The following is a 27,698-nucleotide window of genomic DNA, read 5'->3' on the forward strand; positions in this document are numbered from 1 at the left end:
TTGGGAAAGACCCTTGCTTCTTCTCTCCTTACCTCCTCTGTGGCACCATGGGGCCTGGGAGCCCCAGTCATGCCTTAAGTACCTCGTCTCTAAGGTGACGCCAAGTCCAAAAATGGTAGAATTTCTAGAAAGGAATTCCTGCTCTATCACCAGACTTTTAAAAGTCTCGAACGCCTCTACAAAGAATGGGCCCTAAGAACCAATCCCTGGCAGGCATCCCCTGATCTCAGGAGATGTTAGGGGCAGAATTCACTCAACCAATAGCTATTTATTGGGTATTAACTCTATGCCAGGTACTGGGTTAGGTGCTGAAGAGAGCCAGGATCCTGCCTTGAGGGAATTCAGCATAAAGCTGAGAAAATGGAGGAATAAAGAGGTGTCATAGGGGAGCACAGAGTGCTACAGGAACACTCCCAAGAGCACAAACAAGGGTTATCACTGATGCCTAACACTGGGAGCCGAAGGACGATGAAAGTCTTTGTAATTGATGGTGCAAGTCAATGTCACCCGAACCCAAGGATCAGTCCTTACAACTCAACAAGGGTAACAACCAGTCAGGTGTTCCTCCCAGTGGAAGAGAGTAGGGACTACATAGCACTATTTAAGGATTATTACTGAAAAAAAAAAATGGTACTGAGTCTAGTCAAGTCTCTGGATTCTCTACCTATTTTACAGGAAATATTGGGGTTAAAGGAACATGTCAAATGACACCAGGAGGATGCAATCTGACAAATTTAGAAGGAGAGAAATTCTATAGAGCAAACACCTTAGTTTTCTTCAACAAATAATTGGAATGGAATCACAAATAAAATAAAATGGAGGAGCTGTTAGAGATGAAAAGAGATTTAAGATACAAATCAAACATAACTTGTAGATCAGATTTTGTTCTTGATTCAAACAAATCAACTATAAAAAGACATTTGGGGGACAATGACCTGAAATTAAACACAAACTAGATATTATGATATTAACAAATTGTTATTATTTTTGTTGAGAATGATAATGGGATTGTGGTTATGTTCACCTTAAAAGAAGGGTCCTTATGTTAGAGACAGACAAGGAAGAGCTCACAGGTTGAATGATATGATACTTGAGTTGGCTAAAATGGAACATTTCTATGATTAAAAAGTATGTGAAAAGAAAAAGAAAAAGAAAAAGGAAGTTTAGGGACCAGGTCTTTCTTATTCACTGGTAACATACAAGAGAAACCTCGTTTAATCTAAGGTGTTGAGAAGAAGGCCTGACTATAGAAACCAAGTTCCAGTGATGGAAAAAATTTCAGGGAAGTCTTCCAGAGGGGTAACAGAGAACCACATAGGATGTGTTCCAAAACCTTGCTGCTCAAAGAGTGGTCCATCACCCAGGAGCACTGGCATCTCCTGGTTTATTATAAATGCAAAATCTCAGGCCTACCTCAGACCCACTGAACCAGAAACTGCGTTTTAACAAAATCTCCAGGTGATGCAGATGCACATTAAAGTTTGAAACCCACTGCTCTAAGTGCATGCTCATCTTTTAATAAAGTTGCTTCATTATCCACCTCTGAAAGCGCCTCATGACCAAATCTAAGATTTCATGCAGGATCCCCTGAGAGCAAAGATTTGCGTATTAATCTGTGGCAACACCTACTAATAGCTGATCCACCATCTATTCCTGGCCCCCAGCCACACAACATCCTCCCTGCCATGCTTCCTAATTGGTAATCTGCCACCCATGACCTTGACCAGATGGTGTACTGCCTTGGGACCCCTGGCCTCATCAGCTGATTCCACACTCAGGCAGAACCACGTTATAAAGCGAGGCTGGTGCCTGGAGCATCCATAGAGATGGATGGGCCCCCAAAGATTGTGGCATGCAATTAAAGGGAAAGAACTCTATTAAGTATTTTTATGAGAGGCCACGGCCCTTTACAGATAAGGGTCACCAGCCCTGCTATTAATCTAGTCTGGCTCTGTCCTCCAAATAGAAAATACTTTACATAGAAAGAGATATGAGGAGGGCACAGGGGCAGCTGTGGAGCGCTTCACATCCACTGAGATAAGTGAGAATCTCCTCTACCCTCTCTTTTTCAAAGACAGAAACAAAGGTTTGTCTCCACTAGTGTTATCTGTCCTTTTGGATAGAGCCAACTTGGGAGCAGCATCTACGCCTTCTTTGTGATTAACTTTTGTTCATGCACACAGCTGCTTAATGAATATTGATTCTGGTGATTGCTTTGATTAATAGGGTCCGAGGAATTTCACACTTAATATCCGAGTAGAGATGAGGCATGTGGCATCCTTTGAATTCTCCTGGAACTGGCAACTGCATCACAGCCTCTTTTATGAAGTGTCTCCGAAGAAATTCTTTCCATATTTCTGAATGTTTGCCATCAGGTTCACCCAAACATCTTCAAGTCTGACTCTTGGTTTTGTTTCCACTGCCCCGGGCTCAAGGAGACAGAGCTGAGCGGTGGGACTGGGGCGGGGCAGCATAGTGGTTTAGGATGTGGGCTCTGGGTTTAAATCCCAATTTTGCTGTTTACCAGCGTTGTAACTTTGAAATGCCTTACCCTCTCTATGCCTCAGTTTTCAACATATAAAACAGGGCTGATAATGACTTCCACCTCACAGTTTTGTCCTGAGGACTAGATGAGGTAATAATATATGTGAAGCACTCAGAGCAGTGTCTGGAACACAGTAAGGCTCATTAGTGGCATTTATTATTACCCACACAAATACTATGTTCCAACACCAATTCTCTGATGCCGACTGGGTGTCCTATAATTCAGTTCAGTTCTGATACTAACTACCTGGCGTGAGCCCTGACCCTACAAGTTAAGGATGCTGAAGTGAGTGTCAGATGCCACAAGATAAAGGGCTGCCCTTACTTCAAATGCCAGCTGCAAGTGGTGTTCTCAGGACACCTGCACTTCTGAGTTGGCTACAAATTAGGGGGTTTCCATGTCCCTCCTTCAGGTTTGATAGTTCATTAGGATGACTAAAGGCTACACACAGCTGAGGAACCGCCTAATGGAAGAGATGCAAAGGGCCAGCTCATGGGGAGAAAGACACAGAGCGTCTGCGCCCTCTCTGGCGTCACCCTCCCAGTACATCAACCTCTTCACCACCCAGCACGCTCTCCTGATTGTTGGTGCCGTTTTCCTCCTCAGTTTCATTGCACCGGTAGGATTGATTAGATCATCGGCCATGTGATTGAACTCAGTCTCCAGCTCCCCTCCCCTTCTTCCCAGAGATCAGGGCTGGGGTTCAAAGTTCCAACTCTCTCATTATAATCACCTGCTTGGTTTTTCTGACAGCGCCAGTCTCTGCACTGAAATTATTTAAAGGGCCATCAAGAGTCAGCTCGTTAGCATAAGCTCAGGTATGGTCAAAAGGGACTCATGCTAATAAAAGACAGTACTGTCACTCAGGACATTCCAAGAAGTTTTGGAACTCTGTGCCGGGAACCAGGGATAAAGACCAGCTGTATTCTTTATTACAGCACACTCAACAAATATTCTGAGCACTTATGTTGGGCCAGTTGCTAGGCAAGTCATTGGGGAATAATCTACGTGTTCAATGATTTTCATTAAACCACCAGCCTGGAAGACAGTGTCGTATCCAGACCATGAATCAGGACTGCCACCTTTGCTTCTTCATCAGGACTACCCACATAGAACCACATCTCAGGGATCTCAAGAATCACAACCTTTTCCCACAGACAATAATGCTATAGAGGGTGTGGAGAAAAGGGAACTTTCCTACGCTGCTGGTGGGAATGTAGTTTGGTGCAGCCATTATGGAAAACAGTACAGAGATGCCTCAGAAAACTAAAAATAGGCTTACCATATGATCCAGCAATCCCACTCCTGGGCATATATCTGGAGAAAATTCTAATTTGAAAAGATACATGCACCCCACTGTTCATAGCAGCATTATTTACAATAGCCAAGACATGGAAGTAAACTAAATGTCCCTCAACAGATGAGTAGATAAAGATGTGGTATATTTATACAATGGGATGCTACTCAGCCATAAAAAGGAGCAAAATAATGCCATTTTCAGCAACATGGATGGACCTAGAGATCATCATACTAAGTGAAGTAGGTCAGACAAAGACAAATATCATATGATAGCACTTACATGTGGCATCTTAAAAAATAATACAAATGAACTTAATTACAGAACAGAAACAGACACACAGACATAGAAAACAAACTTATGGTTACCAAAAGGGAAAGGGGTAGGGGAGGGATAAATCAGGATAAATTAGGATAAATTACTATATATGAAATAGATAAACAACAAGGCCCCACAATATAGCACAGGGACCTATACTCAATATCTTGTAATAACCTATAATAAAAAAGAATATGAAAAAGAATATGTATATGTATAACTGAATCATTTTTCTGTACACCAAAACTAACACATTATAAATCAACTATACTTCAATTAAAAAAAAAAAGAATCACGTTTTTGAGCTGCAAGGTACCTGAGAATTTACTAGAATAACTCCACTCCTTTTAGATGAGGAGACTAAGAGTTAATTGCCCAAAGGTTATATACATCAGGGACACATGTTATGACTGCAAATCTGCAGCTATATCCGCACACCATGAGCCCTGGGCACCTGTGCCAAAGGTGGGAGGTAGATATTTACTGCTCTTTGGATTAAGGGCTCGGTCATCTTCCTCACTTACTATTATGGCCCTCCGAGCTGGCTCAGAGGATGAACAGGACATGCTAGGGAGAGCTGCTGGTCTGAGAAATAGACCATCAGAGCATGCGCCCTCTCCCTTCTCCTCCTCCTAAGTCAATCAGCTATCCTACCACCACCTTCTACCCCTGCAGGAAAGGTCCTAATACTTTGGCAAGTCCATTCTACTCAATATTTGGGGAAAGGGACACCCACTAGGTACCAAGCATCCTTCAGAGCTAAGACTTGGCCCCATATGACATCTACATACATAACTTGAATGTGAAAAATAATGTGGGAAATGCGGTACCTACCAAAGGCATAATGGACTATCAAAGTAAAGGGGAAGGAGGCTAATTAATGTGAGGAGTCCTAGTGCAACACTGCTTTTGCAAGGTGCTGACCTTCTGCTAGCCCCCAGGCCAGTGAGGTAGTATAAAGAAACAAATGGATTGAGTGCCTGTCATGCTATGCAAACACACATTGTGTTATTTACCTCCAATCTCCTACATTAGAGGTTTTCCAACAATTTTGACTATGTACACTAATTTATGAAATATTTTGACACTGTCATAAATATATACATATTTAGTTATGGATAAAACATGAACACGTACTATGCAAAATATGTTAAATATACTAAGATAATTTGGAGGACTATATTTTCCATAGATGGCCATGTCAACATAATCTGCTCTTTTTGCAATGTGATATTAACACTCCTTGACTGAAGGGTGATGTCTGTGATCCCTGCCCTGGGACCTGGGCAGAACTCTGGCACCACCCAGTGAGACTAGGACATAAGAAGAGATACTGCTCTCCTTTGTGTTTTTTCTCATGGGATGTGTGCCTTTTGGGGCCCTGAGCTGACATAGAAACATAGCTGGTCCACATGGAGAGTTGCTGACGGTCAGCTCCACCTGGTCAGTTTGACCAATTAACTTCCTGACATCAGATGATTCAGGTCCCAGCCTTTGAGCTGACCCAGGTGACGCCACGTGGAGCAAAGGCAAGCTATTTCTGCTGAGCTGTGCCCAAATTGTGAAGTAGCGAGCAAAATTATTTTACTTCATTAATGGTACAGAAACCCTCTTTCAATATTATAATTCATAATAATGTTTTTAGTGAGATGTATAAACTTATTAAAAAGCAAATACCTACTGTATAGCACAGGGAACTAGAGTTAATTTCTTGTAATAACCTATAATGGAAAAGAGTCTGAAAATATATATATGTGTATATACATGTAAAACTGAATCATTTTGCTGCACACCTGAAACTAACATTGTAAATCAACTACACTTCAATAAAAAATAAAAATTAAAAAAAGCAAAAAAAAAAACTAGTTTAACATGCAGTAATTCAAAATTGTGATTCTATGCTGTTTATTTCCCCTCTAGATTTTTTTTATTGAGATATAATTGACATATAACACTGTATTAGTTTCAGGTGTACAACATAATGATTTGGTTATTTGTATATATTGCAAAATAATCACAAGTTCAGTTAACATCCATCACCACACACAGTGACAATATTTTTTCTCTTGTAATGAGACGTGTTAAGATCTCTTCTCTTGGCAACTCTCAAATACACAATACAGTATTATCAACTGTACCATGCTGTACATCACATCCCCAGGACTGACTTATTTTATAACTGGATATTTGTACTTTTTGACTGCTCTCTAGATTTTCATGGCAGACATGGCCAAAAAAATACCTCACTTCATGAAAACGCGATTTACACCATAATTGTGCCCTGTACTTAATGACACAAATTTGCTCCTTAAAAAGTCTTGATCATTTCTAATTTGGGGGCTGACTTTGTGTCAGAGCTCATTATGTTGTTTTCGCTTTTACGCCAAGATGTGGCTGACAGAGAGTTCACGCCAAGGGTTGAGGAGTGACTCTGAACTTCCCGTTTCTTTGGTCCGCTGTTTTTATGCAGGAATCGCTTCATGTCACTCATTCATCTAGTGACGAAGCATTTAGTTAAAGGAGGTACAGACTGTAAGCACTACTGCTGCAGTGATCTGCTCACATCCTCCCTGTTTTCCACCTCCAGCTTCTCCTCATCACCTTCGGGATAAACATCCAAGCCGCAAACCCAGCAGACCACACCCTCCACTTCCCCACATGCACTGGGCGCCAGCCTGTCCACATCACACGCAGCCTCTGTTCAGTCTTTCACGATGAATGATTATCTACATTTAAGTCAAATGCTCAGAAGACAGCAGCTCTTTCAAACGTATATACACCTTGTCAATGACGGCAGGGAGAAGGGGTCCCATTGACTCGTATGACTACCTTCTTACACAAAACAATGGCAGAAACTAACAGAACAACACTCCTTAAAGGTGCCGGAAACTGTAGGGTTGGGGGCTGGGGCAGGGGAGCTCTTGTCATAACTACCACAGTATACTTGTCTCCGGGGACTTAGTGTGGACAGGATAATGACAGTCACCCAACAATTAGCCAGATCACTGTTCCTTTAAATGCATGACCTTTCGGTGGGGACAGGGTATATAGCTCAGGGGCAGAGTGCATGCTTAGCGCGCATGAGGTCCTGGGTTCGCCAGTACCCCCATTAAAATAAATTTTAAAAATTGAAATAAATAAATGCATGATCTTTAACAATCTCATTTTTCAGTACGGTTCCTATTACCCACCCCAACGCCCAGAGCAAGGCTTTTCATCTGTTGCACAACTGTAGTTTTTAGATCGGCATCCGCAGCAAAATAGAATTCTGTTCACCAAAAACTACTATTGTAGTCAAGCCTTGAAGAACTCATCTATTCTGTAAAGTAGGCATATTTATATTCCTCTTTTCCTTTAGGGATAGAGAAGGGAGATGGAGTAGGCAAATGCATGCAGCTCACCGGTTATTAACACGGTGGATTCCATCCTCTGTGGATCCTGAAGGGTGTGTTTTTTATCCTGGGCCAACCCTGACGGAAGTACCTGGGGAACAAAAACTCATTTTAAAATTAGTCCAAGTAAAAATAAATAATGAGGAAAGAAAATGCACTGTAAAAAAGAATGAGGCAAGTGAAAGCCAGATAATACGGTTTTGATCAATCACTGTCTCTGGACTGTCTTTTCTCTACTGCCCCTTCTATTTACAAGCATAATTGAATGTTGACTCCATGGTGATGAGGAACACTTAGGAGAAAATATTGCTATTAAGGTGATCAAGATTTGTTAAACTTGTGCCTTACTTTCAAGGGACCCCTCTCAGGAAATGTCTCCGGTTTTCAGAGTCTGTGCCTCCCTAGGTTTTAGGTCTGATTTGCCTTTCATGCCCATCGACCTCCTAGGCGGGGCATTAGCTCTCCAAACGTCAGTGGGTCCTAAGGGTCTCTGACAGCATTTCCCTATGATGTTTCCTTGGACATTCACAATTCCAGGAGGTTCCAAAAGGACATTTCTTAATGCTCACATCTTCTTTTTCTTTTCCACTTCCTTTCTCTTTTTCATCCTTTGGGAGATATTTTTGAAGACATGATCTCCTTCCTTGCCCAAATATGTAGTGCCCTGAACATCTAGTTCCCTGCTGATCTCTGTGAATTTTTTCCTTTCTCACCTTCCTTGTCTCGGGGGGTCGATGACATCCAAGTCCACTCAAGAGGAGAAGATAGACTTGATTTTTTGTACTTTCAAAAGAATGATAAGACTGTCTGTCCATGATGGCAACACAGTTATCGTGATGAGTCATTTATTAAGACATAAGATTTGTAATATAGATGACAGAAAATTAGTTGTTTGATGGCAAATTCGCTTTCCCCTCTGTGGTAAGAACATCCAATAGCTCAGGCCCGAAGTTAGTGGAGTAACATCCAGAAAGTCTTTTCTTATCCTGCCTTGAGAAGTAGCACCAAGTATCAGAGCGTCAGAAAGCCTTGTAAAATAATCTCTTGAAGACGTCGCACTGGTATTCTAGGAGCCATCGCTAGGAGCCAGGCAGCCTCAGTGAACTTCTAGGGAAAGTTCTTAGACTTTCCAGAGAGATGCTTGCCAGGCTTCCATTGACAAGCCATTGACCTGAGGGGCAGAGGGCAATCTGTTTTCTTGTCCATTGGAAATTTCAATATTTCCATCAACTCTCTTTAGGCAGAATGGGACGTGCCTTCTCTCACTCCTTTTGTGATAATGTTAATTACTAGGATCTTGAACTTGATGCAAAGTTAAGTGAAAACTGTCCTTCTATGACTCCCTGCACAGGTGGGTCACTCAGTGGATTTCACTACAACCAAATTGCTTTTATCTCCTCCTACATATTTTCCATGTTTTAATCTCGACTTACAAATGCAGTCATTGAAAAAAAAAAAAAAAGAAAAAGAAACTAGACTTTGGGCCTAATGTATTTTTTTTAAATAGTGATTTTTTTTTTAAATGAAACCTACATTGGCCCGACTTCCTTTTGTCTGAATAAAAGCTCCAGCACAGTATAAAAGGGTTGCATGTGCTGAAATGTTGCCCAAGGATATGTGTTATTATTCCTCCCCCCTTGACCAGCAGGGTCTCGGTTCTCTTTCCCTTTCAGCCTTTTGTTTGAACAGATGGGGTTGGGGAAGCGAGGGAAAGAAAGCCATTCTGTTCTCATTAAGTCTCCCCATACACAAACACAAACCTGGGCTTCTGGGACTCCGATGGGATGTCTCCCACTCCATCACCATTGAGACCCGAGGTACCGAGATACAAAGGAAGCCAGGCTGAGGACCCACATCACCATTTCAATGAGACAGCTCACCAGTGAAATTACGTTTATATATGTTTTTATAAATACATTCACAAAAGCATGTGCCTATATAGTATATGACACAAGCAAATATTGCGTGTATAGAATAAATCTATCTACTATTCATGCTGCATATATTATTTTCAGAAATTCCCTTATGATGGATAGTGATATCTTAAGAATACAAATAATATATTTGTGATGAAAGATAAAGGGATTCTGTGAACTAAGAAAATTTCCCTTTTTTCATATCTTCTCTATACAATAGAATTAAAATATCTTAAGGATAGTGGATTTCCTACTACTCTGTGCTCTTTTGTTCAGTTGTAATGTAAAAAATAGGATTAAGCTTTCCAGTTTGGATGGTCTTATTTGTTAAAGCACTCCTAGCCAAGAAAAATATCACAAAAATTTTAAAAATATGGTCTAAATATCGAAGACCCTTTCTTTAGGAGTCCTTATAAAAGTATAAGACTTAAAACTATATGTGTTGTGTTTGTGTGTGTGTGTGTGTGTGTGTAAAGTGAAAGTTATTACAGAACCAGATGAGAGTGTTTCCCCCCTGGTGAGCAAATTCTGAGAAATGCTGTCTTTTGTTCGGGATGCTGGATTAAGAAGTGGTCTGGCTTATTTGTTAGATCATGTTTGCTTTTAAATCTCCACCCATCCTCATTACTATGATGAGGGTACCAAGACAAAGATAAACAGGGCCTGAAAAGATGTCTTCTTATGGCCAGATGCTGCCGCCTGAGCTTTTGACTCAATGAGCTCCACGTCTCAGGAGGGCAAGGGGTAAAAAAGAAAACCCTGCCCAGGAACAGATGCATTTATATTTCGTAGCACATTCATACACTCAGAATGCAGTCCCAGAGGAGTGAGATGCTACTTTTATTTTTCGAGGACATCTAAAAGTGTGGAATATGCAGAAATAAAATGAAATGGATAAAACTATGGAGATCGTAAAGAGATAAGTGGATGTTGAGGGGTTCGGGGGAAGGAGAGGTGAGTAGGGAGAGCACAGAGGATTTTTAGGGCAATGAAACTATTCTGCATGAGATCATGATGGTGGATACATGTCATTATACATTTGTCAGAACTCACAGAATGCACACCACCAAGGGTGAACCCTAATATAAGTTACAGACTTTGGGTGAAAATGATGTGTCAGTGTATGTTCATGGATTGTAACAAATGTACCACTCTGGTGGGGACATTGATGGTCAGGGAGGCTGTATGTGGCGGAGGCCAGAGGGTACATGGGAAATCTATGGACCCTCTGCTCTATTTTGCTGCGAACTGCAAAGTGCTCTAAAAAATAAAGTATTTCTTAAAAAAGAAAAAAGTCTACTTAAAAAAATGAAATGGAAAAGGAAAAAAAAAATGAAATGGATCACTGTGGTATCTCTCTAAGTGGGATTCCCAAATGGAGGGGAATATTTGTGTCAAAAGACAAAAGCATTTCTAGGTGGTAAACCACCTTTGTAGGTCCATCAAATAGTTCCTTGGAGTTCGTTATAAACACAAATTAGTCACTTTCCTTTTTCTTATACCTGAAGAAACTGAAGCACAAAATGCTCCCCGCCTGAGTTTATGATCAAAAAGAGAAACTGAGTGAAACTTCGACGCTTTAGGAGCAGTTGTTTAACTCATGAACACAGGTTTCAGAAGAACCTGTTGAAAATAAAACATTTTGTCAATTCTCTAGATCACATCAAAATACGCTGATATTTAATATCCTGTCGGGGGGAAAAAGGACTCTGTTGTGTACCATAACTGTTTCCTGCTGTACAGAAAAACCCACAGGTTTGGACTAGAAAATCTTGGAATACCTTTCAACGTTTTTATTTTCAAGACTGGTTCAGATTGACTAGGCTGAGGACAGAGGGAGAGGACTATAAATTGGCCAAACAACTGCAGGGAAAAAAGGCCAGTGATAAAAGGCAGCCAGTCCCAAGGCAGGTTGCCTAGCAGGGCGCCGCAAGGGTCAGCCCTGGGTTTCGTCCTGTTTAATATTTTTATTACCAACCTGAAGGGGGAGGGGAGACCGCATAAAAATGAAATCTGCAGATGGCTACTCATTACGGAGGATTTGCAGACCCCAGGAAGAGCAGGGATGAAATTCAGAGGTTCATTTGGAAAGGTGATTAGAGAGAACAAAGGAGGCTGGAAAGCAGGGAAATGATGATGCATCCCAGGGCAGGAACTCCAATGCGGTAGGGGAAAGGCATCTCAGGCTGCAGGAATTCTGAGAGCGTCCTGGCGACGGTCGTTAACACAAGCAACCCCCGCTTGTTGGTGAATACGTACATCATTCTGGGGGTTTGGACTAGCAAGGTAAAGGTCTATAAGACTGTCCTTAGATTGCTGACTTTCCTCATAAGAAGACAAAGAGAATTTAAGTTAAGGAAATGCCTTCATCATTGCAGGTGCTCCTGCTGAGGGGTGAGCAAAGGCATATGGGTGAAAAGATCAGTATGCAATCAAGTCCGTGCCATTCTTCGGGGCGCACAGGCAGCCCCTGGTCCTCAGTGCCTGTCTGTGCAGTTTGGCTCCTTAGATGCACAGTTAGCACAAAGCCTTTTTCCAGGATGAGCCCTACCCACCAGCCTGGCCTCTTCTTCCCAGTGGCCCACTCATAGTCTGAAGGGCTGCCTTGGAAACTTCTGCAAGTGTTTATTCAGCTTTTCTTATTTGCTCAACAGAGAAGTCATCACCCACTGATCAGATCCAACCCCCGCCTCCGCTTTGCTCTGAATCCTCCGTGGCTCCCCACTGCCTGGAGAAAACTGGCACTTGCTGGCCTAGGATTCTGGCGATCTCCCAAGTAGAGTGTAGTTACCACACAATCTCTGGAATCAGACCAACTGGCTTCAAATTGCATGACTCACCAAATGTCCACCATTGTAAGCACTTTCAACTAAATGGGGATGATAATAATATCTTCCTTGTCGTGTTCTTCTGAGTGTTAACTGAGGTAAACATATATCAAGTGTGTACATCGTGCCTGGTACAATGGTGATGCCAGTCCCAACTTTCCACATGACAGTTAGTCTCCATCTAGCCCTAATCCTGCTTCATAAAAGGATCTTTTAAAAGTAATCTTCCTTGGTTTATTTATGACATGTGTTTCATCTACCAGAAATTGATATATCCAGGAGAAATATTTGATCTGTCCTATAAAAGTGATACTTTCTTTTGGGGCGGGGAGGGCAGAAAAAATTAGGTTTATTTTATTTATTTCTTGGTAGAGGTACTGGGGACTGAACCCAGGCCCTCATGCATGCTAAGCAGGCACTCTACCACTGAGCTATACCCACTCCCACAATAAAAGTGATACTTTCTTCTAGAAGTCTGATGATCTGCTCTGTGTTCCAACAGCTGCTGGTGCCTGTGACTCCACCTGCCTCACAGTGGACCAGCCTGAAATCTCAGTTACTCTCTTTAAGGCCCAATCAAGATGGCACGACTTCTGTGAAGCCTTCTCAGGTCTACTCTGTTCCATTCGTTATCTGAGAAGAGGAGTCTCTTTTCCTGGGTTACCATATTATAACTCTCCACACCCTGCACATCTGCCCGCATCTCCACTGTGAGAGTTCTTGGGGTCAGAAGTGTGTCTTACTCAACCTACATCTACAGTTCCTCGCCCAGAGGTCCTCAGTAATTGTTTGCAAGTGTCATAGTCAAGCCTGCTAAATTCATGATGGAAGTTGTCCTTGGTAGGGGAAGTAAGACACCCCAGGAAATCCAAGGATCAGCTAAGAAAGGAGCAGATCTGAGGTCCAGAGAGAAAGGAGAGCCTGGTTTACCCACTAGGACCCCCTGCTGGAGAGAGAAAGGGGACACAAGTACCTCTGAAATTAGCCATGGCCCCGGGAGCCCCTGGAGTGGGCTCTGAGTTAGCACAGAGAAGTGCTGGAAGTGAGACTCCAAAATGCAGTTTCACAGTTGGAGCCGCCTGGTCCTCCAGCGCAGCGGCAGCACGTCTGTCCTGGGACAGGCACACCGATGGTGTAATCAGGCTCAGCTGGCAATCAGGGAGCTGCCAGCCAGACGCGAGACGAAATTACCTCCCTGTCCCAGACAAAGTGGCCTTCTCGATGCGGGTTAAAACCAGCGATGGTGGAAAAAAACAAAGGCAGGGAAGCGGCAGCTGCTACCACACACCTGGCCAGGGGACGGCTCCCGGTCTGTCCCTCTTCACCCGCAGACCCTCTAAAGCCAGGCCTGTTTAATGAGGATCGGGCATTTCAGAACAAAGGAATGCGGTGCCAAAATCATCACAGGAGGGGGAAAACAATTTATGCCCACGGTGACAACTCAAGGGGCAGAACCAATTTCCTGTCAACAGCTCTAACACTTGCCAGTGCTGGCCAAGTCAGCTCCACTGGGACAGCGTGCCTCGGTTTCCCTCTTCATGAATTGCGAGGCATGTGCCCTGATATCCATGCAGGTGACGAGACCTTTCTGTGAGAGAAGATTCTATTCCTGTTCCTGCAGGTGTGACCTCCAGGGGCCGAAAGAGACCTTGCAGTTACGGTCAGAACCACATGAGTTCATGAGCTGTGGGACCAGAAGTGCTAGAGAAGGGAAAGAAAGTCCAGGAAATCAAATAATTACCCAGGAGAGGGGCGCCTCTGAGGGTAGGGAGAGACAAGAGGCTGCTCTATTCAATGAATGTTCACTAAAGCTCTGTGTGCCGGCGACATGCTGTGCATGGAGTACACAGTAGTGAAAACAAAAACAAAAACAACCAGAAGCTTACAGTCTGGGGACAAGGAGACAGTAAACAAACCAAAGGTGAAACTGTACCTCTAAGTGCTGTGCAGAAGCAAAGAATTATGGGAGTGGCTAGTGGGGGACTTGTCCAGTCGGGGAAGGCCACTGAGAAAGTCACAATTGAGCTGAGGGCTGAAGGATAAGCAGCCTTAACTCCCTGAGGGAGGGAAGGCTGAGCATTCCTGCTGGGGCAGCACGGGCAGAAAAGGCTTCTGGAGTTGCGGGCACTCAGGTCTTACAATTCCCTGCATCAGTTACTGTCTGGGGCCGATGTTCATGCTATCGGTCTACAGAATACAACCAAGGCTGCTTTCCACTAAGGAGGGAGATGATGAGGCAGGGGTTCTTCCTGAGTAGGAGGATGGTAAACGTCCCATCTGCAGGGGGCTGAAGGCAGGTCCCGTGTTTCACTCAGCTGTCTGGCTAACAGGCATGAGGTCAGGATGTCCTGACACAGCTCTTGGGTAGCAGACAGTAAGATGAGCAGGACTTGCTCCCGGAAGGCATCTTGACAGGGCCTGTGACATTGCATTATCTGTAGCAGTCAGCTATTGTCAAGATGATGCTGAAGAACAAGTCAGCCCAGCACTGAGTGAGACACCACACCTGTATTTATGCTCGGGCTTATGGTCTGCAGTTTCTCTGCAGTCCAGCTGATCTGGAATGGGCTGCTGGGGAGGCTCTGCTGTGGGTCAGCCAGGCAGGGCTCCCGGTTTCAGGTAGGGTACAGGTCCATTCCACATGTCATCCTAGGGTCCAGGCTGAAGAGGCAGTGCTACCCAAGGCAAGTTCCTCTCATGGCTGATCACTGGATGCAGAAAACAGCCATGCAAGCACATTTAAGGCTCCTGTTCCTGCTGCATCTGTTAACATTCCAGTGGTCCAAAAAAGTCACATGGCCAAGGTCATATCAATGGGACAGAATATATATTCCATCCACAGTGGGAGGGGTAGGGAATGAATATTTGCTGAACAATAATCCAAATTATTACACCATTCTTAAGACCAGCATTTGGTTATTTTAGGATTAGAAACTGGTGCTCTGGAAACTCACTATTTGTATTGTCTGCTATTATTTCCTTTTTGTTCTCCCTTAGTATTTAGTTAAATTCTTTTTGAAAATGTCAGATTGTCTCAGCTGTGCTGTGAAGAACCAAGGGAAACAATTTTTTCCACCCTTGAGCCTGGGTTTAAATGGAAACTGATGTCCCCTGGGGTGACAATTCCAAGTGGGAAGTGACACTCAGGGGAAGGGTTTCTGAGAATTCTTGCTCTAGCCCTCTCCCCCAGCCTTCTTCTCTGCTCACTCCTTGGAGAGTTCTGGGGTTTGATTTCATTAAAAAAAAAAAAAGATCCTTGCAGTGTACATGACGTGTCAGACTCCAGCATGTTGGATACAGTGCACAATTCACCCTGTACCGAGATGCTTCTGTTCACTTGCCATCAGCAAGGCAAGCTTCTATAAGTATCACCAGTTGTTCTGACCATCAGGACAGGGCTCTACACTAGGTTTCAGGCAAGTCTTCATGCCCAGGGAGGCAAGTGGAATTTACCAACGCTCTGATTTTAGAGAGAGAAACTCTGGAAAGTTATCAACACTCCCATGCATCCCTAAGAGAGAATGCCTGATAGTGATCAGGACCTGCCACCGAAACTCAAAACCCTGGTCAACCTCTGTGTCATAGAGGTTATCCAGACCCTCTCCCCTGTACTTCCCTATAGCCAATGGTTCCAATTTGCAAGAGTAATCTTCAAATTTTAATGGGCTAGGAATCACTTGGGGACCTTATTAAATGCAGATTCTCACACAAAAATAGATATATGGATCAGTGAAAAGAATAGAGAGCCCAGAGGTAAACCCACAGACTTAAGCCAATTAATCTTTGATAAAGGAGGCAAGAACATACGATGGAGTAAAGACAGTCTCTTCAGCAAGTGGTGTTGGGAAAACTGGACAGCAGCATGTAAATCAATGAAGTTAGAATACTCCCTCACACCATACACAAAAATAAACTTGAAATGGATTAAAGACTTAAGCAAGACAAGTCATAATAAACCTCCTAGAAGAAAACATAGGTAAAACATTCTCTAACATAAATCTTAGCAATGTTTTCCTAAGGCAGTCTACCCAGGCAATAGAAATAAAAGCAAAAATAAACAAATGGGGCTTAATTAAACTTATAAGATTTTGCACAGCAAAGGAAACCATAAGCAAAACAAAAAGACAACCTACAGAATGGCAGAAAATATTTGAAAATGATGCGACTGACAAGGGCTTAATTTCCAGAATATATAAACAGCTCATACAACTTAATAACAAAAAAACAAACAACCCAATCCAAAAATGAGCATTAGACCTAAACAAGCAATTCTCCAATGAAGACATACAAATGGCCAATAGGCACATGAAAAAATGCTCAATATCGCTAATTATCAGAGAAATGCAAATCAGAAAATGAGGTATCACCTCACACCAGTCAGAATGGCCAACATTAAAAAGCCCACAAACCATAAATGCTAGAGGGGGTGGAGAAAAGGGAGCCCTCCTAACACGGTTGGTGGGAATGTAGTTTGGTGCAGCCATTATGGAAAACAGTATGGAGATTCCTCAAAAGACTAAAAATAGACTTTATTATATGATCTAGCAATCCCACTCCTGGGCATTTATCTGGAGGGAACTCTAATTCGACAAGATACATGCATCCCAATGTTCATAGCAGCACTATTCACAATAGCCAAGACATGGAAGCAACCTAAATGCCCATTGACAGATGACTGGATAAAGAAGTTGTGATATATTTATACAATGGAGTACTACTCAGCCATAAAAAAGAATAAAATAATGCCATTTGGAGCAACATGGATGGACTTTTGACTCCTAGGCAGTCACAGGTCTCTTTGAAATTGGGGGCAGACACGAGATGGTGTTTTGCACACTGACCTCAAGGTGACGGTGTGGAAGGACTCCCAAGGAGTAATGTGGAGACAAGGCTGAGAGGTGCAGTAAGTCAGACAGAGTCCCTGGGCCCCAGTGCTGGGCCAGCCACTTCCAAGCCGTGTGCCTTGCCTAGGCTGTGATCTCCATTTCCCTATAAGGGAATGAGAGGATTAGACTAGAGCCACTGGCTTCTTCTTTTTCTTTTTTAAGTAGAAGAACACTTCTGTCAAATCAAATCTAAAACGAACCCCAATATAAAAAACTCGCTGGAGCTGAGCAGCCTAGAACATCTCTGTTGGCCCCTTTACCCTCCTTGGGGAACTTCTGTGGGAACAGCTGAAGGGACACAGTTTGCGAACCATGCCTACAAGCCTCCGGCCTGGATGACTTCTGAGGTTCCTCTGGCTCCCAGGCTACGGGGCTTCTCACCTGCAGGAGCGCCCCTCAGGCTGATGAGAGGTTGGAAGGAAACCTCTCCCACAGTAGGACACTGGTCTGTAAAAGGCTTAGGGCTCCTCCTTTTGCTCTTCTACACACAATTCAGGTTCTCAGGGTTAAGGAATATATGTAAGAATCCTGAGCAGGAAGTACTGTTCATTCATCTTTGGTTGCCAGGGATAGAAAGCAAATTTCATCCTGATTAAACCAAAAAGGAGAATGTATTGGCTTATACATCCAGCCTCAGGAAGGAGCTAAAGACAACTGTAATTAATGACTCAAAACTTCTCTTTCCCTTATCTCTGCTTCTATCACGGGTTGATTGCATTAGCACCTCCTGAAGTGGTGAGAGTCAGGACTGGACTGTCACTCTACAAGCTTAGAAACCAGAGAGGGGTGAAATATCCTTTGACAGACTGTATCCAGTTAGAAAACATCAAAGGGAAGACCCTGCTTGGACCATCCTGGGCTACGTGTCCCTGCCTGGGACCTATCGCTGAGGACGGAAGAGTCCCCACCATGCTCTATGGTGGGTGAAACCCACTGGAGCCACGTGGCTGGGTCCAGCGGAAGGCTCTTATGAGAAGGAGGGGAGGGGTGAGGAAGGGAAGAGAAAAAGAGTAGATGTCCATTGTACCTGACATCCAGAGCTTTCCCCAGTCTGGGTCTAAGGTATGTTCACAGCATTGTTGCTCCTTAAGGCTGCACACAGCCTTCACTCCAGCCAGACCGTCCCTTGCTTTTTGCCTTTGTCTCCCTTGCCTGGTATGTCCTTTTCTGCCGGTCTAAATTCACTCTATTCTTCCATGGTTAGTTCAAATCCATCCCCCTCCAGAAAGCCCTCCTCATGCATCCTGTATAGTCTTTCCTTTCTCTTTCCAACAGCTCTCCCGAAAAACAAAGAGATAAACAAAACCCTGCTTTTTCATTTGCCAGTTTCCATGGTATGAATGTTCCCACCATGGTCAATTTCAGGCTACCAACAGGACATCACTGAGCGCAGAGTTGCAAAAAGGTGTGCGATACAGCACCATTATATAGAAATTCCACCACACAGATACAAGAGATTTCAATAACCTCATATACTTAAGTAACAGGTAGTAAAATAATAAGACGTTTATGAGTTTTGAGTATTTATTAACTTTGTTTTTAATATAATTTATTAAACTGTAAGCTCATATAATGAATTTTTAAGTGGTGGCTGTGTTTAATAATCAGCTCACAGAATTCTTGAAAAGTGAACAGCTGCACTTTTGACTTTTCTAGAATTTCACTTAGATAGAATCATATAGTATGTAGTCTTTTGTATCTGGCTTCTTTTTCTAAGCATAATGTTTTTGAGATTCGTTCATGCATGTATCAGTGGTTTGTCCCTTTCTACAGGGATCGTTCATCATATGAATAATACCACAAAGTTGTATCCATTCATTTTGTTTTGTTTCTAGTTTTTGGCTCTCATGCAGAAAGCTGCTACGAACATGCGTGTACAGGTCTTGGTGTGGACACGAGTTTTCACTTGTCTGGGATCAATAGCTGGGAGATTGTTGTCTTGTATGGCAAGTGCATGTTTAGCTTTAAAAGAAACCACCAGAACGTTTTTCAAAGCAGGCTCACTATTGTGCCTTCCTTCTAGAGATGTATGAGAATTCTAGCTGCTTCACACACTCGCTAACACTAGGTGTGGTCAGTCTTTTTGACTTTAGACATTCTAGCGGGTGATGCAGTGATACCTTACTCTGATTCGGATAGGCACTTTTCTAAATGACTAGTCATGTTAAACATCTTTTCATGTATTTATTTGACGTTCATCTGTCTCCTTTGGTGGAATATTGGTTCAAATCTTTTGCTCAATTATTCATGGGTTGTTTGTCATATCATTGAGTTGTAAGAGTTATTTATATATTCTGGATGCAAGTTTTTGGTGCATGTGTGTTTTGCAGATATGTCCTCCCAGTCAGTGGCTTTCATTTTCTTAATGATATTTTTCTGAAGGGCAAGAGTGTTTAATTTTAATGGAGTCCAATTTAACAACTTTTGTCTCTTGTATGGTTCTTTCTTTTTGTGTTCTATCAAAGAAATCTTTGCCCAACCCAAAGTCACAAACATTTTCTCCCACATGACTCAAACTATTATTTTTTTAGCTCCCCTATTTAAGTCTGTGAGGTATTTCTGTTTAATTTTTGTGTATGGTTTGAAGTAAGATTCATTTTTTGCATGTGAATAATCAATTTTTATATATGTTTAAAAGACTGTTTTTTAGAGTAGATTTAGGCTCACAGCAAAATTGAGAGGAAGGCATAGCGATTTCCCTGCCCACACACGTGAAGCCTTTCCCATTAGCAACGTTCCCCACCAGCGGGTACATTGTTTACAATGGACAAACTTACACTGATACATCATAACCCCCTCCAGCCCACAGTTTACATTAGGGTCCACTCTTGGTGTTGTATATTCAGTGGGTTTAGACAAATGTATAATGACATGTATCTGTTATTAGCATATCATACAGGATATCTTCACTGCCCGGAAAATCCTCTATTTTCTGCCCACTCATCCCTTCCCCCATCCCAACTCCTGATCGTCTAATTTGCTTTTAATCCCATCTAGTGTATTTTTCATGCCAGATATCTTATTTTTCACATCTAGAAGTTCCATTTGCCTTTGTCAGTGAGGTCATATGCTTATCACTTAGACACTTAGATAATTTTTGACTAGTCCTGTCCAATACTTAATAAAGCCATACAATTCCTTAGGATAACCTAGCAAAGAGCAGGGAGTTTGAAATATATAGATACGAATTATCTAGCTTATTAGTCGAGTCACTTCAGGAAAGTCATTTCACTTCTCTGAGTTGAAGGATTCTCATCTGTAAAATTAAAGTGAGCGATACCATTACCTGAATGTGAAGGAATCTGATGGAGCAGCAGTGGAGGAGATGTTTGTGGCCATGAGGCCCTTCCCTCAAGCTGTACAACCTCACCAGTTTGGAAGCTGGTTTTAGTTACGTGTCGGAGGGAGAATCAGTCCTCCCTTAGCCCTGGGAAGGAGCAGCGAAAGAGTGTTTCTGGATGTCACAAACCCAGGCCACCCATTGCCGTATACAGTGGCTATTCCTGGAACATTTCTGAGATGATCCAGAGCGTGTCACTCCTGTTGTGAGAGCCCATACGTCTTGGGGTGTCACTGCACCATCCCAGAAGGAGGTGCCCACGCCATCCCACTCTGGTCACATGTCCAGGCACCCTGAGGGTTGAGAACTCTGACACAGGACAAAATCCCACAGGAACGCAAGCACCTCAGCTTCATCGGGCTGGTCCTATCCTGAGGCTGAGCAATCAGGGTATTTCAGGTAGTGGGTTGCTGCCACCATGGAACTCAGCAAACAGGACAAGCAGGAAGAGTCATCAGAGGACCATGTTTAAAGCATAACCTCAGGAAAAGTAAAAGAACCATGCAGGCTGCAATGCCTCATCTTGGAACAGCGATGGAGAGAATGTCCTCCCCCATCTAAACCTGTCCTGCAGCCCATGAGGCAAGGAGACGGAGCTGAAAGAGCAGCGAGGTCTACAGCAGGGGCTGGAGACACAGGCAAAGTGCATGCTTCTGCACAAATGAGGAATGAGTGTGTTACATCCTCTTCAGGTTCTGTGTGCTGCTCAAGTCACAAAGACCAAATGCTGGGTATTCTCCACAGAGGGGACTCTGAACCAGCACACTGTGAGCTCGGTGCCAGTTCCCTCCGCCACACCAGTGGCATCTGGGGATCAGACAGCTCCTTGTGGGGAGCTGTCTTGTGCATAGAGCTCATCACTTCTAAACACTTCTATCCACTAGGTTCTAACCACTAGGTACCAGGAACACCCCAAACCCCTCCCCGCCGAGTAGTGACAATTGAGAATGTTTTCAAGCATTGCCAAGTGTCACCTGGGTTTTCAAATCATCTTTAGCTGAGAACCCCTGATCTGGCCTTCTGGACTTAAGCCTCAGAAAAACTGCTGTCTCTTGCAACAATATTTCCTGAGACTGGAGCTTGGTGTGAAATAGAGACCTCTTATGTTGGCTTACTTATAGCTGTGATGTCAAAAGCCATTATTTTTATATAAAAATCTGCCCCAAGCACTTCGCAGAGCCACACAGCGTGGTGGTTAATTGCACGTACTCTGGAGCAAGAACCCCAGCTGCTCCGATCCCAGCTTCACCGCTGGGTGTTGGCTGACACTGGGCGAGGGAATTTCACCTCTTTGTGCCTCAGTTCATTTGTAAACTGTGGATAACCACGGGGACACCCTCACAGGGGACCTGAGGATACGTATTTCACTGTTGCATGTGAAGCACTCTCACAGCGCTTGGCACATGGTGAGCCCTAGAGATGATCTGTTCTGGCATTTTCGCCTGGGAGGCTGTGACCTATTCCAAAGTTCATGACATAATGGTACCAAGACTTCTTTTTCAGTTTTTTTTATGAGAACCTAAATTACTAAGCTAAATATCTTGCCACTTGAAATAAAACTGCTTGAGAGCTTCCAATTAAATATTAGTACATGTGGCCCTTAGAGGGGTCCTGACTCAGACACTCAGAGTATCACCCAGCTGCCTCTGTGGTTTTGGCTACTGGAGAGCTTTCAATTATCTTTATTCTTAGCCATCATGTTTTCTAATTTTGTCTGTAACACACTATTGTACAAAGACAAGGTGCTGAAACATACATCAAGAGGAAGCATATTACTAGTAATTCTGTGAACGCAACTGGAGGTGGTCTTCAAAACTCCCCAAGTATAATGTATCTGACCCCAATCCTAATTTACATATCCAGACATAACCATATTCTAAAGTTGGAGTCCAAAAAATACTATTGTAATTATAGTGAATTTGGCTTTTTATTTATTAGGAATAAAGAGGCTACTCGCATCCATGCTGTACTATTTGTCTTAAAGTACTTATAAGTACTCCGATGCTCACCCAGGTGGACACTGTGATTGCTTCCCCATCTTCCTCTGACTTTTGACAATGACCTTAGTGTCATTTGGGTATCCCACCCCCTTCCTAGCAGCCCAGAGCTTTGGGGGAAACTGACTCCACCAGAGTCTCAGTGATTCATTGTAAGTGAATCCCTTGGAGTCTAGTTTTCAGAAGAAGGCACATGTCCTAATGTTAGCTTAGGAGACTGGAGAAGATGGTTACTGGTGGTTTCTGGGGGGAAAATACCCACACTGTCTTCCTGGAAGTAGAAGGGAAAGCATGGAGCCCAAGAGTTGTTTGCAGTCATTTATCACCAGACACAGCCTATAATCTGATGAGGATTTAAGACAAGAGAAGGCAGAGCGGAGAGATGAATACAGAAAAAGTGCTGATGACACTGCAAAGCAGATGAATCATACCAACCAGACAGCCTCCCCTGCCTCCAGTAATCCAAGCTAAGCTAGCTTGAATGGGGCTTTTGTCATTTGCATCCTAACACAATCTCACTGCTATTCCTTTAGCTTTTATAATTATTTAGAAATAAACTGAAAAATTATAAAAAACTAAATTTGTTGAGATAAGTGCAATTGACAAGAATGACCAATATCATCTCATCACAGCAGTTCTTGTCTATTTTTGCTTGTATAATCCATTGCTAAATTTCAATTTTCCAACGTTTTGCTTCTAGTCAAAATAGAGTAATAGGGAACAATTTATTCTCCCATCTGAAACAATAAAAAAAAACCCTAGGAAAACATTTGAAATAAGTTTTTAAGATGTTGCACTTTAGACAGTGCAAGAGTGTGATACTGGAGAGAAAGGAAACAAATGATTTAACGCCTACAACTGCCCCAGACTACTGTCTGGAGAGAGCCTCTAGGTAGTGGCACAGGGAGGGGTAACCAAGGCAGAGTCCCTGTGTTGAAGAGGAGCTGAAGGTCTAGGGAAACCAAAGAGCTAAAGCTCACAGGCCACAGAAGCAGAGGAGAGAGCTGTATTGAGTGACAACCATGAAGATGACAGAGGCCCCCCTCAAGTATTGAGCAGAATGCTGATGACTGCATGTGTGTTCAGAAACTACATGAGACTGGGCAGAAGAAAATCCAGGAGGATTAGACTAGATGGAAAAGTACCCACTGCTCACACAGAACCATTAAGAAGGCCTGTTTCCACCAGCTAGACTGAAAAGCCTCATAATTCATGGGACATTGGGTAGATTGCTCAGAAAAGTCACGTCTCAGCAGTGGAAGATAATTAGTCTCAGGCTAATTGCTGCTCTAGTTCTGCCAAAAAAAAAAAAATCTTAAAATTAAGACCAGAATGGATTAAACTGTTTCCAAAAAATTAACTTCATCACAGAACAAAATTTAAGATTTACAACATTTTAAATAACCCAGTGAGGCATTAATTCACAAAGTCTGACATCCAGTTGAATATTATCAGGCATTCAAAGAAGCAGGGAACTATGACCCATAATGATGAGAAGAATAATAATAATTGAAACTGACTCAGAAGTAACACAGATGGTAGAATTAGCAAAGACATTAAGATAGTTATTATAGAATGGATAAAGAAGACGTGATATGTATATACAATGGAATATTACTGAGCCAAAAAAAGAATGAAATAATGCTATTTGCAGCAACATGGATGGACCTAGAGATTATCTTAAGTGAAGTAAGTCAAACAGAGAAGACAAATATGTGATATCACTTACACATGGAATCTAAAACAAGATACACATTTTATTTACAAATCACAAATAGACTCACAGACATAGAAAACAAACTGGTTACCAAAGAGGAAGGGGGGTGGATAAATTAGGAGTTTGGGATTAACAGATACACACTATTCTATATAAAATAGATAAACAACAGGGACCTACTGTACAGCACAGGAAACTATGTTTAATTTCTTGTAATAAGCTATAATGGAAAAGAACCTGAAAAAATATGTATGTGTGTGTGTATACACGTATACATGTATGTATATGTATAACTGAATTGCTTTGCTGTCCGCCTGAAACTAACATTGTAAATCAACTACACTTCAATAAAAATAAAATTTTAAAAAGCTAGTTATTATAATTATAGTCCATATCTTTGAAAAAATAATTCAGGGAAGATATAAAAAGACCAAATCAGACTTTTAGAGATGAGAACATAATGTTATAGATGAAAAACACACTGGATGAGATTAACAAAATACTGTGTGTTGAGGAAGAAAAGACTAGTGAACCCAAAGGCAGAGCAATAGAAACCATCCAAAGTGAAACACAGAGAGGGAAAAAGAATTTTAGAAAATGAAAAGAGCAGCAGTGAGCTGTGAGGCAACTCTAAGTGACTCACTCTATGTGCAGTTGGAGTTCTTAAGAGGAAGAGGAAACAGAAAAAATATTTGAAGAAATAATGGTCAAACATTTAACAAATTTAATGAAAACTATAAACCCATAGTTCCAAGGAGTACAACAAACCCCAAGCACAAGAAACATGAAGAAAACCGAACCGCTAAACCAACACACATGAGAATCAAATTGCTTAAATCTATGAACAGAAAGAAAAATCTTAAAAACAGCCATGGGAAAAAGAAAACTTACGTGCAATAGAACAGAGATGAGGATGACAGCAATTGCTTGCGGGGAATGATGCAAGCAAGATGACAGTGGAACCACTTTAAGGTATTGAAAGAAAAAACACTGTTAGCCTAGAACTTTTATCCAGTGAAAATATCTTTCAAAAACAAAAGCAAAATGAAAACCTCTTAAGACGAACAAAAGCTAAGAGAATCATCATCAACAGAACTGTACCACATGAAATGTTAAAGCAAATCCCACGGGCAGAAGGAAAATACCGGATGGCCATCTGGAGCTTCACAAGGCACCACAGACCAATATCCTTCATGAACAGAGGTGCAAAATGCTAAACAAAATTTTAATAAAGTTTAAATTTAATCCAAAATTTATGAAAAGGATATTTCATGACCAAATGGGGTTTATCTTAGAAATCCAAAATTGAATTAACTTTCAAAAATCAATCAATCAATTTGGTAATCCACCAAATCAACAAGGTAAAAAAAGAAACCATATGGTCATCTCAATAGATGTAGAAAATGTATTTTCAACACACATTCTCAAAAGTAAGTTCAATACTCACTTCTGATAAAAATTCTCAGCCAACTAGGAAAAGAAGTGAACTTTTCCTCCACCTAATAAAAGGCATCTTTATCTTATATATGATTATTATTAGGAATGATATTAAAATAAACTCTGTAATAGAGTCTGCAATAATATATCTATTTAGAAATGTCTGAAAATCATTTCTTTTTAAATATGTCATACAAGAACAACTTTTAAAAAATTCCTAAGAAGTGCTTCAGAGATTGTCTATTCCTACGAAAGGTAAGACAAAAAAGTCGAGGAATGCTGACTCAGGTCATTGCCTTTATCTTGGAGGTAGTGGCAGGTGCAGTGACTGGCCTGCAGAGACGCATGTCCCAGCTCCCTCAGCAGAGGGGATGAAAGGAACCATGGATGTAAGGGAGCTGGACCTACCGTTATGTGCAGAACTGCTCTCTCATCTAGGCGTTGCTGGCAGTGGGGCCAGGAGAAGATACTGATCAGGTACAACAGCCAAAGCCACCAATCAGGCAGCTTTTCTTCATTTTAGGGGTCAGTTTCCACTGATTTCACTCTGTGTTTGTTCCCTATTGCTGCTGTAACAAATCATCAGCGACTTAGTGGTTCAAATGGTAGAAATTTAGCATCTGACAGTATGGAGGTTAAGAGACTAAAATGAGTTAGCAGGGCTACATTACTTCTGGAGGTTCTAAGAAAGTTTGAGTTCCTGTTTCTGTGCCTTTTTCACCTTTTAGAGACTGCCCGAATCCTTTGGCTGGTGGCCCTGTGTCATTCCAATGTCTGCTTCTCTTTCCTCCTCACATCGCCTTGTGAGTCTGATCCTCCTGCCTCTGTTTTTAAGGATCCTGTGGATCACACGGGGCCCACCAGGATAGTCCAAGAGAATCTCATCTCCGGGACCTTAATTTAGTCACGTCTGCAAAGAGCCTTTTGCTGTGTGAAGTAACACGTTCACAGGTTGGGGGATTAGGACTCGGACATCTTTGGGGAGTGGAGGCGGAGGCATTATTCTGCCTCTGACACTCTCCATTTGGACATTTTTTTTCCCCTTGTCCCTATGGGGCTTTTTCCCCCCTGTCCTTTTACTGTTCTTCCTGAGAGTTTATATCTCCCCTCCGGTTCCAGGACAAACGGACCTGAAGCTTTCCCTTCATCTGCTCTCATGTACATTCTCTTCTGAACTAAATCTCTCACTTTCTTTTTCTTTTTTTCCCAATTGTTCCTCTTTTTCTCGCTCAAATAACTGACAAAAACCTTTTATTTTCTTGTCCTCTAAATCTTGTGTAATCTAAGTTTTTCCATTTGTGTTTTTCCCTGAAGGAGACAGAGAATGGCCCCGCTCCTTACGCTGAGTGGCCTGCGGTCGTGACAGGCCAGGCAGACCTTGGTCTTAAACCCAGTCTCTGTTGCTTACTAGCTCTAGGACTGACAGATCACGTGACCTTGCTGAACTACAGTTTCCCCATCTGCAAAATGGAAGGAGTAATACCTGGCTTGATAGAATTTTAAATGAGATGACGTCTAAAATGTAATGAGCCCTGACTCATAGCAGGTACCAAAAACATTCTTGTTTTCCCTCCTATGTGCACAATGCACAGGAAGTGACTCGGTGCCGGGCCGAGACCCAGAACCAATCCCCAAATGCACAGCCTCACGTTGTGGGCAGCCGCCTACTGTTCTGAAGCAACTCCGGGCTTGTCCAAGGGACTCCGGGGGTCCCCTGTGACAGACGTCCAGCTGCGGTTGCAAGTGGTGAAGAAAACAGAAAGCAAGCCCACCTCCTGGGTTCAAACCCCAGCTCTGCCGTTTCTAGCCACATGACCCTGTGCAAGTTCATTAACCTCCCTGTGCCTCAGCTTATCCACCTGGGAATATGGAAACTACCAACCTCATAGGGTTGTTAAGAAGAAGAACTAAGTTCAATTTGTAAAATACTTAAACTAAGGTAAGTGCTTCAAATTTGTTTAACAAGTATTTGATGAGAACTACTATAGGCGTGGCTGGTTGCAGGGGTTACTTTGAAGAGACGCT

At 42.4% G+C, this 27,698-nt stretch overlaps 1 protein-coding gene and 1 long non-coding RNA gene across 2 annotated transcripts in view; one reads left to right on the forward strand and one right to left on the reverse strand.

The window, feature by feature from the left end:
• Positions 1–27,698, reverse strand: part of LOC140698242 (uncharacterized) — a 76,235-nt gene that overhangs the window by 30,279 nt on the left and 18,258 nt on the right. The window contains exon 4 of the long non-coding RNA XR_012075882.1: positions 7,562–7,643. This is a non-coding gene — a long non-coding RNA (uncharacterized lncRNA). The remainder of the gene's footprint in view (positions 1–7,561; positions 7,644–27,698) is intronic.
• The window catches only part of CASQ2 (calsequestrin 2), a 63,405-nt gene continuing 63,042 nt past the window's right edge, over positions 27,336–27,698 (forward strand). The window contains exon 1 of the mRNA XM_006213700.4: positions 27,336–27,612. The gene's annotated coding sequence lies outside the window, so the exon portion shown is untranslated. The remainder of the gene's footprint in view (positions 27,613–27,698) is intronic.

The sequence above is a fragment of the Vicugna pacos genome, chromosome 9 (genome assembly GCF_048564905.1).
Source record: "Vicugna pacos chromosome 9, VicPac4, whole genome shotgun sequence".
Lineage (NCBI taxonomy): Eukaryota > Metazoa > Chordata > Mammalia > Artiodactyla > Camelidae > Vicugna > Vicugna pacos.